At 35.9% G+C, this 11,354-nt stretch overlaps 1 pseudogene; it reads left to right on the top strand.

The window, feature by feature from the left end:
- Window positions 1-1,849: 1,849 nt before the first annotated feature.
- LOC114145796 (monocarboxylate transporter 2-like) lies at window positions 1,850-5,043 on the top strand (annotated as a pseudogene).
- The last annotated feature ends 6,311 nt before the right edge of the window (window positions 5,044-11,354 follow it).

The raw sequence follows: 11,354 nt of genomic DNA, 5'->3' as shown, positions 1-11,354 counted from the left end.
CTTGAGTTAGGTCAAACAACAGTGCCACCTTCTGGAGTGTCTTGTATTGAATCTAATAAACTTGGAACCTCAGTAATGCGCTCTATTTGCAAATCGTTCTAATTTTGTAAAACAAAAGAAAAGAAAAAATACCTTTTTAATTTCACATAGCCACTACCTTACTATTTTATTTTTATTTGTTATATATATATATAGTACAGACCAAACGTTTGGACACACCTTTTAATTCAATGAGTTTCCTTTATTTTCGTGACTATTGACATTGTAGATTCACACTGAAGGCATCAAAACTATGAATAACACATGTGGAAATATGCACTAAACAAAAAAGTGTAAAACAACTGAAAATACCCCTTATATTCTAGTTTCTTCAAAGTAGCAACCTTTTGCTGTGATTACTGCTTTGCACACACTCTGCATTTTCAAGAGGTCGTCACCTGAAATGGTTTTCACTTCATAGGTGCCCTGTCAGGTTAATAAGTGGGATTTCTTGCCGTATAAATAGTCATGAAAATAAAGAAAACCCATTGAATTAGAAAGGTGTGTCCAAACTTTTGGTCTGTACTCTCTCTCTCTCTCTCTCTCTCTCTCTCTCTCTCTCTATATATATATATATATATATATATATATATATATATATATATATATATTTTTTTTAATTAAAACTCATATCCTTAAGGCCAAGCATGGTTTCTATGAACAACTTCTACTTCGGAATCTATGACTGTATGATTTCTGGGAATTTAAGTAAGACATTTATTTTAGAAACGGAACCTTAGGTCAAGGTCAAATACTGAAGAAGTTTTAAACATTTCTGCCACAAATAGAGGGGGTCATCATGTCTCCACAGGAACCTTTTGGTGACAGCATGTTTAGGAGTTGTGCCAGAAAAACACATTTATGCCAGAAGACCTGTGCTTCTTTTTCTCTGTCAAAGGCCCTGGAAATCTTCAGACAGTCTTGTGGAAGATGGGGGGATTGTGCAAAGAGGAAAGATCAAAGATCCCTTTCTGTGTGGACTAACCTTGTAATTTAGAAAAGACAAAGTGCTGCCCTTCATGCAAGAGGAAGTGTACAAAGTTTTGGTACCTGGGTTAATAAAACATTTGTCACATGTGGCTTTACTGAGATAGTTTCCTGCTGAAAGAATGCCTTTTTCTATAATGTTCAGCGTAACTTTATACTCTTGCAATAATCATTAAAAATGTTTAGATTTTGCGACTGTACATGTTCTTAATTTGCACGGTTTCTAAAATCTTAAAACTTGTAATTATTTTGTTTCAGTGCCATGTTATACTTGGCTGTCTAAATCAAATATAATTTCATTATTTTATGGCTTCTATGTGCTAATAAATTATGTGTTAAAACATCTGTTAACCATCATCTGCAAACCAACACCACAAAACACAAAGATGTATCAGGCATAAACTGATGTGATAAAAAAACACATTCTGTAACTTTTAAAGGAAATGTTGCATTGCATGATGAAACTCTTATAACTCTCCACTTGATCTTTAGTTACTTGCTGACATTTTTTTTTTTTTTTTTTTTTTTTTTTTTTGAGCTCCATGCCTCAGGAAGGGGCGACTGCTTTTGTTGTGAACAGCCACTTCCATTTTTTGTGGAAGCACATGTGATGAGATCAAAGGACCTGCAGCAGAGTGCTGAGGGAGGAATCTATAGTTTCACAGACTGCTCAGAATAGTTTTAAGGACCTCACAGAGGTGAGGAAAACAATCTGTTTATTAAGGAGTATAACACTGGGCCAGAATGTATTTAGAAAATTGCAGTTGCTTGTTCTCTGTGCACATCTTATTATCTGTTTCCACTTTCCAGTCTGAGGATGAACATGCCACCTGCAGCAGCAACCAATCTAGGCTACACGCCACCAGATGGAGGCTGGGGATGGACTGTCGTCTTTGCCACTTTCATCTCCATAGGATTCTCTTATGCCTTTCCCAAGTCCCTCACCATCTATTTCAAGGAAATTCAGGAATATGTTTCAGTTTCCTACAGTGAGATTGCCTAGGTGTCCTCAGTCATCCTGGCATCTATGTATGCAGGAGGTCAGCAGCAGCCAGAGGCTACTTTTACAAAAATTCAACAATCACTTATAAAATTTGCTCTACTGGTACTAGTATGCTTGAACAGCTACATGTTAGCAAAGCTTTTTATTTATTATTTGTCGTTGAAAGGTTAACTGAATTAAGAGAAATTTTCTTCTGTCAGCAGACCTGTGGTCATGGTCGATGGACTCATGGTGTGCGTTGGCATGGTGATTGGTTCTTTAGGAACTAGCATAATTCACCTCTGTGTTGGAGTAATTGGAATTGAATACTATTTTTCTTTTCTTTTCTTGAGTAATACTTTTTTGGGGCTTAATGTTACTTTTTGCATAACAAATGTCATCTTATTGTACGGTTAAGTTTTAGTATTGAAAGGTTTGCTTAAAGTTGCTCAGTAAGAACTGGCTTTGTTTCAGTCATTTGACCTTGTTTTCTTTCTCTGTGAGGTCACTGGCACTTGTTCAATGGAATATATTAATGTTTGCCAAAATCGCTGCAAAATAGGTCTGTCCTCAAAGTCTTGGCATAAGTATTTGCATTGCAATTTGATGTGACAGACTCAAACACAAAGTAGAACATACTGTATTCATGAAGTGGAAGGAAAAAGATACATTGCTTTATAAATTCTTCACAGGAATATCTGAAAAATGTGAAATGCATATGTATTCAGCTCCTTTGAGTCAATGCTTAACTACCTGCAAGTGCAGCAATTACAGATCACATCTAGCAATAGCATCCTTTGTGTGTTTTTTCTTTACCTCAACCTCAGTTAAATTGGATGAAGATCACTGGTACTCATCAATATTCATTTCTTGCCTCTGATTCTCAACCTCTCTATTTGGACTTTGACTGCTTCATTTTACTCTGTTGAAAGCATTTTGATATTATTTTGGGTTTATTTAGGTTTGTCCTGTCAACTCTTTTTGCCATCCCTAACAGGTTTCCAACCAGCATTGCCAATATGCAGCTACCTTTAACACTTATCTCATTTATCTTATTCATAATTCCCATGGGTGAAGGAGGATCCTTCATGGGTTATTAGCTTCCCATGGGTCACGTCAGTGTTTGTTGATAGACAAATAGGAAATTTAAACCATTCTTTTGTTGTTTGGGCTGCTTATTTGTAGTTGTTGCTCTGTCAGAAAGGTAGCTTTGAATCTCTGTCCAGCCATATCTTCAAACATGGAGACTAACCGTTTAAAGACTCATAGAGGGATTTGATCATAAAAACAGCCCATTTCCAGCAACAAATCATAACTATTGACCAAACAGAAGAGATTTTTGGAGTTTTGCTAGACGTCAGTGGTTGTGATAAAGGATCCCACACATTGGTCTACATAGATGACAGTTTTCTATCAACAGATTCTCCCACATGAGTTGTGGATCTCTGCTCCTCCAGAGTTACCCCTTTCTCACTGCTTCTCCGAGTAATTCTCTGTCTGGTCTGTCACTTCAGACAGACAAACCTCCATGTATTGCTAGATTTACATTTTTGCCATACATACATTTTGAAATGCTGGATGGCGCTCTGTCGGATGCTTCAACCTAAACATATTCTTTTATATCCTAATCTCCCTTTGAACCTCCCCACATTATCCCTGACCTGCCTGCCGTGTTCATTTGTAATCATTTGATAAACAACGTTTTCATAGAACAGCTAGATTTGTATGGTGATTAAATTGAACACACAGAATCCATTTCCTAAGTGACTTCTGAAATTATTTATGTGCACTAGATTTTATTTAGAGAATTTAAATGGAAAAGGACATAATACAATTGTACAATCTTTATGATAGTTTTTGATAAGAAAGATCTAAAACCCTGTATTCTTATTATTCTACTTCCCAATATGATGAGCATTTACTTTTTCTTTCAAAAGGTTTTGGTCTTGTCTTCAACCTGCGGTCAGCTCTGACAATCATCGGCACTTACTTTCAGGTCAAAAAGCCACTCGCAAATGGACTCGCTATGGTGGAAGGTCCAGTTGTTCTTTCCACTCTGGCCCCTCTCAATTAGTTCCTTTTATATTCCTTTGGTTGGAGAGGGAGTTTTCTCGTCCTGGGGTCCATTGTTCTGAACTGCTGTGTGGCTGGTGCTTTGATGAGACCAGTTAATAAATAAGTCCGATCCCAGTCCAATAATGACTCATCAGTGAGCAGGAGGAAAACCTCTGAAGAAGCTGCTGCTGTGGATATTGGCTCATTTTCTGCTAACCCTCCAGTCAAAGGTAGTAAAAACAAAAAAAAAAGTCAGAGCTTTGTTTCCAGATATATAGACATCTCCCTTTTCACACACAGAGGCTTTCTCATTTATCTTATTGTGTTTTCATGTTTTTTGACTCTTTTGTTCCTGCTGTGTTTCTGGCTCCATACGCTAAGTATCAAGGGACAGATGAATATTCAGCACCTTGTTACTTCCTATTTTTGCTTTGGTGGACATGTTTAGCAGACCAGTTACTGGATTCTTAGCCAACAGCAGGTGGATTAGACCAAGAATACAATCTTTTTTCAGTTTTGCTGTTTCATACAATGGTGTTTGCCACCTACTTTGTCCACTGGCATCTGGATATGGGGGTCTGGTTGTTTATGTGGTCTTGGTTTGGGATGGCAATTGAAATGCTCTCTGCACTACTTTTTGAAGTTCTGATGGACCTTGGTGGAGCTCATCGCTTCCCCAGTGCAGTTGGACTTGTCACTATCATCAAGTGTGGACCAGTGCTTCTTGGACCCCACATTTCAGGTTTGTGAGCAATGTTCATGAAGTATAATTTTTCAGAAACGTAAGTTGACTCGTCAACTCTGCATTCTGTCTTTTAGGGGCTCTGGTTGATGTTTTCAAGGACTACAAATACATGTAATATGCATGTGGTGTGCTCATGCTGGTGCCCGGTGTCTTTCTCTTCATCATGCATTATTACAACTACAAGAAGCTGGATGAGGATTACAGGCAGAACAGCGGTGGAAATAATGACTTCTGAAGAGGCAGTGAAACTTAAAATTAACCAGAATGAGAAAATAAGCAATGAAACACAAGATTAAGCTTTTTGATTCACAGTTTTAGATCAGAAACATGGAATTCCAGTTGTATTACTTTTTTAAATAAAGCTATTTGTCTGGAAATTTTGAGCAAATGTGTTAGATTCTTTTAATATTTTGAATGGCTAACTTTATATTCCCACATTTTGTTGTCCTGGGTGTAATTTTATACTGTTACTTTCAAAAATATTCTTACACATCGAAAATGTTCAGTTGTAATAAGACAAAATGTGAAAAAGTTTAGTTATTTATATATTCTATAGTAATTTTAGGTGACAGACCTACACAAAATAGAGCAAATATGCTTTCTTTTGAAAAGAAAATGATACACAATTTACATTTAGACTCATATGTTGGATGGGGAATGTCACAGAACATCATGTTTTAAGTATTCTCCAAACTGAATTTAACTTGTTTGATTAAATCTGTTTCCTTCCTGATCAGACACCTATATTTATTTGTGAGATATTTAAAATTTGGGGTTATTTTGGCACAGAACAGTTGTTTGAACGCTAATTGGCAATTGAGACTTCAAAAAGTAATTGTTATTTATTTATTGTTATGTAAAATGGAGCTAATAACAAATGCATGCAGCAGTTTTCCTATATTTATTTTTTAAAAAATAAATAAATAAATAAAAAAATAAGTAAAATGAAAACCATGTATCATTTTTGCTTTACGTTACAGTTATGCATTACCCTGTGTTGGTCTATGACATAAAGCTTTAATAAAAAATATATAAATATATAGCCTAAAAGAGTTAGTAAACATTTAAGGTGTGTATATTTTTGCAATGTTCTGTACCTGTACTGTTAAAGACACCGCAAAAGTTAATTATCTTCGGGTGGCATAAAGCAATCAGTTCACCTTTTATCCACTAGATGGCAATGAACCCTATCATGTGAAAGTGAAAGCCAGAACATACAGTATAATATCTCTCCAACTAAGCTTCAGTTATTAGGTCTTTACAGCATTGAGTTCTTTAATACAGGTGATGACCCTCTCTATTAAAAATGATGAATGTAATTATCTGATTGTTTCTTGTACAAAATTCCTCATCTTACCTCTGCACTTACCCCATCCTTAAATTTTAATTCTCCTAAAGGAGGAAAAAACAACATCTGTTTTTTGTTCATGTTCTAGTTTGCAGTAAAATTTATTTTTAGTGTCATGGGGATCGGTAAAAGCTGTTCTGCTTTTGCTTTACTAAAGTAATAAAAATTCCCTTTTATGTTAACGAAATATTTCAGAATGATCTTTTGAATAAGAGCAGAGAACTCTATGTGCATTTAAATAATAAGCATCCATTTACGTGTGGCTGAACCAATGAAACGCTTTCCTTAACCTTACTGACACGAAAAAGCATTGTGTGTTTTACAGATTGAATAGAACTGTAGGACTTACCGGCACATATTCTGATATTTTAAAATAGGTTTCAGTATTTTGTGTATCTTTAACGGGCAACTATTATGTGAAGTTGAAATTCTGACTCATGCTTCATCAAAGTGAAAATAAAGGAAATACAATCTGTGATCTCGAGCCAGGTCAGATCTTCTCCTCATAGGTCAATTGTTCTAAGCCCACACACTTGATTGCAGTACTCCTCCTTTACTACACACAATACAATATTTCAGAGGCAAGCAATCTGAAAGCAAAACATTGTCATTATTACAGATATATGCTTAAATGTCCCATCTGTATTATGTCCCTGGAAGGTTTGTATTGACTTACTTTATAGAGGGATGAAGCTCTATTATAAAAGTGAATCAATAGCTATATTCGCTTTGGAATATGGCTTAATTTCAATCAGTTAAACATCATTGGTTCAGAATTGACCAGGGTGGCATCAGTTCCACTGTGTGGCTTTTCAAACAGTTAATGTCACTTACATATGTAGCACAAAGGCAGAATCATAACGCAAGGCCAACACACTCCATTTCAAGAAGCTTATTCAAATATTCAATAAAATTAACTCTTATTACAGATAAATTTGAAGACAAGATTAAAACATAATCTTTTCAACCAAACACACTTCTTCTTCATACATGCAAAAATGAATCACATCAACGTATGAATGTATTTTTTACTGTAAAAGTGGCCCATTAAAAGGTGAATAATATAATCTTTACTCAAAGCTAAGCAGCCATAAAATAAAATATTGTAAATAGATCCCATTTGCAACCTTGGGCCTAACATTCATGCATCAAACTCCCTGAGTTTTCTAAGTAAATATACAAGTATGAGACTTGATGTGCACTTCAATGTGTCTTTGAGAAATGTCTGCTTATTAAAACATGAGAATGTCAAACCAAATTGGGTACTTATTACAACAGTATGTTAACCCTCACTGTGCATGTTGAACTCAAAACCGAAGGGAGTTTTATACTATTAAAAGCTGGAAAGCTGAAAAGGTCAAAGCTGGCCAAACCATGTTTTTTGGACCACTGACAGAGTAAGAGGACATTTGAGTTAATTAGTTTTCACTGTTTCAGACATCAACTATAATCTAACAATTTACTGTCTAATGAATGGACACAAAGAGAGAGAGAGAGAGTGAGGATCTCCAATTAGCGATAGCTCCCAAACGCTCTGTCTCAACTCCTCACTGAACAGCTTGAACATAATCACCGTGATGAACTGTGACTGATGTCAGTAAATCTGCCCTTAATTGGGAGCAGAAAGATTGAATCCAGGGACCTCGTTGACTAATCCTGATGATGCTGAGACATCTGGCTGAAACCCCACTGCTGGTTAAAGCAGTCAAACCCGGGTTCTGTTCCAACCATAAAGCGGGGATGTTTGGAAGTGAAGTAGTGCCACTTTCTGGTTAACTCATCGTGTTCCCCAATAATCTCTGCTAATCTTCTTTATCTATGACTGCAGAACTAAGCTGTCTACACAATGTTTGCTCTCAGAGGAAGGGTAATGAATACCAGAGACTTTCAGAGACTCCATGAAAATAAACACTGATAGTTGGGGCAGCTAACACAGTCGCACCGGGAATGTTGACATGTTCTAACAGGCAGAGGGGCCCGTAAGGACTCAATCAGACAACAGGCACTATCCCCTCCTCGAGCCTGTCCTCTCTGATAGAACACAAGATTTACTGGGGTTGTTTGGTGAAAACAAAGCACTTGGCTCTCAACATCACTGTCTTGTCAAAGAGCTACTATGACTTACAGATCACTGATAATCACAGAGAGCCCCAGCCAGTCAATCTCTCTATCATATTTTTATTCCAGACATATAAGAAGCACCACAGTAACAAGATAAAACAACCAAGAAAAAAAAAAACAAAAGAAAAAAAGAAAACAACAGCATTTAGTGGAATTTCAAATACTAATTTCAAGTATAATGGATTTTTGCATAACTATTTGAAATCTCTGGAAATCAGCCTCCATTAAATAAAAATAGTTTGCCCAATCAACAGTTCTTGAATTTGTGCAGGCTAATGATCTAATATTTTTAGATTTCTTCATCTATGTAAATATTATAAAGTTTTATTTGATTATAAATATATTAAATTATCTCCAACTGGTTAAAATTTAAAATATGGTTTAAAAGAATTGGCCAGTTTTCTATGTAAAAGTAATCGATTATCTTTATTGTTTGTTGTAGCATTAATATAAATACAATATAATGATATTGTCTTTCCTTTGTATTTTAGTTTGGTTTGTTCACAAATACATCTCAGTTAGTAATGATTGTTTTAAGCTCAACATGACCTCTCTCTGAAAGTCCACCAGGTCTGTATCTGAATCCTAGTGGTAATAAACTGAAATGAATTAAATAAAACATGTATTTTGAATATGTAGTGCTAAGAACTAGTGAACAAGAAAAAAACATAAACCTGACCCCCACACTCCTTACAAATGTGAAATATTGTCAGCTGTTCAGGTAAAAGGTTTAGTTTGCAGTTATGTGCAACACACCTGACAGAAACTAACTCTTTTCCATATGCCATCAGGGTTGTGTGTTTCACAACATTATTTGCTACAGGGGACATAAAAAAGCAAAGCAAATATGGACTCAGTTTAAAAATAATAAACACGGAGGGTTAAAAATAGATATGAAAATGTACACCCAGTTTCCTCGAGAGAAAGAGAGAGAGAATGAGAGAGAGAGAGATAGCAAGAGTCAGACAGTGTGATTTCAAAGGCACTTTTTTCTTTAGGTCAGGGCCTGAAACAAGAATCAGCTGTGAACTGAAGCGCATAAAGATCCACAATGACGTGAGCAAGCAGCAAATATAAACAGACAGCGGTCACTATTCAGGGAAGATCTCTAAATGTTTTTGTAACTTCAAGTGCAGAAGAAGCAATTTAAGAATTTCACAGACTCAATTCCTATTTTATCTCTGGCACAAACGGTTTGAGCTTAGTAATAGTTCTCATCTTAGAAAGAAAGAGAAAAAGTCCAGATATTAAAGTCTGTGCCTGGTCAATAGTGACGGTAAGATTATTACTGGCTGGGGATTTAACGCATGATGAGGTGAAATTGCAGGTTTCTGGACAAGGATTTGATAAAACCATTTTAGTATTAGGCTGTAGAAAATGATCAACTCTCCAAATTTAATTACAATATACGTGCATCATTTTTTTTTTCCAGTAAAATTTTCTACTTAAATGGTGTTTAATTAAATATCATCTGCGTTTATGTGATAACCAAAACATTTAAAATTCATTACTATGCGCCCAAGGGACAGCATACTCAACTCAAAACAAAACCTGTGGCACACCCTCGACTGAGGAGCAAATGAAAAGGCAGGGTTACCAACAGAAACAGGATGAATCCTCTTAGTGCGGTAGGAGGAGAATAATTTCAGGGATGACCCAGATATACTCACAGGCTGTCTGAGTCTGTGTGTTTCAGGACACTGCCTAGCTTTAAGTCACCAGAATGCAACACTGATATTTAACTTTCTTCAAAACTAATACAATGTCTGTCACCAGAGCATTATAGGATAAAAGAATCAGTTTAAAGTAATTTTAACCTGAACTATAATTCCTGATTAAAAATGCAATTTAGATGCCTAAATCTGCTAAACCCAAGTAGCTAACGCAATATAAACACGTTCCACAAAAATAGAAGAAATGTATAAATTAAGTACTTTTATTGATGGTTCTTTTTAGTATTTGCTTTCTTATCTGTAATTCTGTAACACACTGTGATTTTATCTCTGAATGGTGCTATATGAATAAAGTTTACTTACTTGATTGGGAAAAATAGTACATATAGCCTTCTCCTATAACAGAGAACTTGGAGCATATAGAAAGAGGGGTTTAGGAAGAAAAACAGACCCACAGCATCACAGATCCTCCACCATGCTAAGCAGTGACTTTGTCAGATATTCATCTTTTGTTTTAGGCCAACAAACATGGCAAACCGATCTGTCATGTTTGTTGGCAAAGAGCTTCATCTTCCTGTCAGTGGTCCAAAGAACACACTTTCAGTAAGTCCCTGTAGCGTTAGCAAACTCAACGGTTTTGTATTTAATGATGTTTTCTTTTTTCTAGTGTAGTGAAGGTGGAGCTTGATGGATAAATGTCTCCCTGCAAATGGTTATTAACAATGCATGGGACGTCTCGGTGTATTATCAGTCTCAAGTCTCTCAATACTTTTCTTTCCATCAGAGGAGTACATTCTCTTTTAAAGGAGTCTAAAGTACATGAATAGAATGAGAGGAAATTGCCATAAAAATGTTCTTATTCTCACAATGAAGGCATTCAGACTTCAGTGGTAGACTGACTAATTGTATTGGATGTAGTCATTAAAAGAACCAATTGTAGAACTATTCAGGTTTTCTTTAGTTGATAAAAGTAACCCAATATGGTATTTTTCCTTTTCTGTAAAATTAAAACTCTGATTCCATAAATATTTGAAATTTATAAACATCTGATGTGACTTGAGAGAAAGCTGGCTAAAAGATGTGAACAATTCACCAGAGATTTGTAAAGTCCTGGTGCCCCCAAAAAACGGATAAATTAATGAGACACCTTGTACTTAGCCTTGGATCTTGTTGTTTCACCTCTCTGTGAACCGGAATGGGTCCCTTGACCTGCAGTTCTAAACATCTGGGTTCTCTGCTCAGTGGGCAGAGAATCTCTGTACAGCATTTATTCGACCCAGCCTCAAGGTTATTTCTCTGTGGAAGCACTGACTCTTTTCATCCTGGCACATATGTTCCTCTCTTTGAAATTCAGATCTGAAAAAATAAAGAAAAATATCTTTTTGAAAGATTAAAGAAGATTAT

This window comes from Xiphophorus couchianus, chromosome 1 (assembly GCF_001444195.1).
Source record: "Xiphophorus couchianus chromosome 1, X_couchianus-1.0, whole genome shotgun sequence".
NCBI classification, from domain to species: Eukaryota; Metazoa; Chordata; class Actinopteri; order Cyprinodontiformes; family Poeciliidae; genus Xiphophorus; species Xiphophorus couchianus.
Note: the sequence above shows the minus strand (reverse complement) of the source record. Positions and strands in the feature narration are given on the sequence as shown.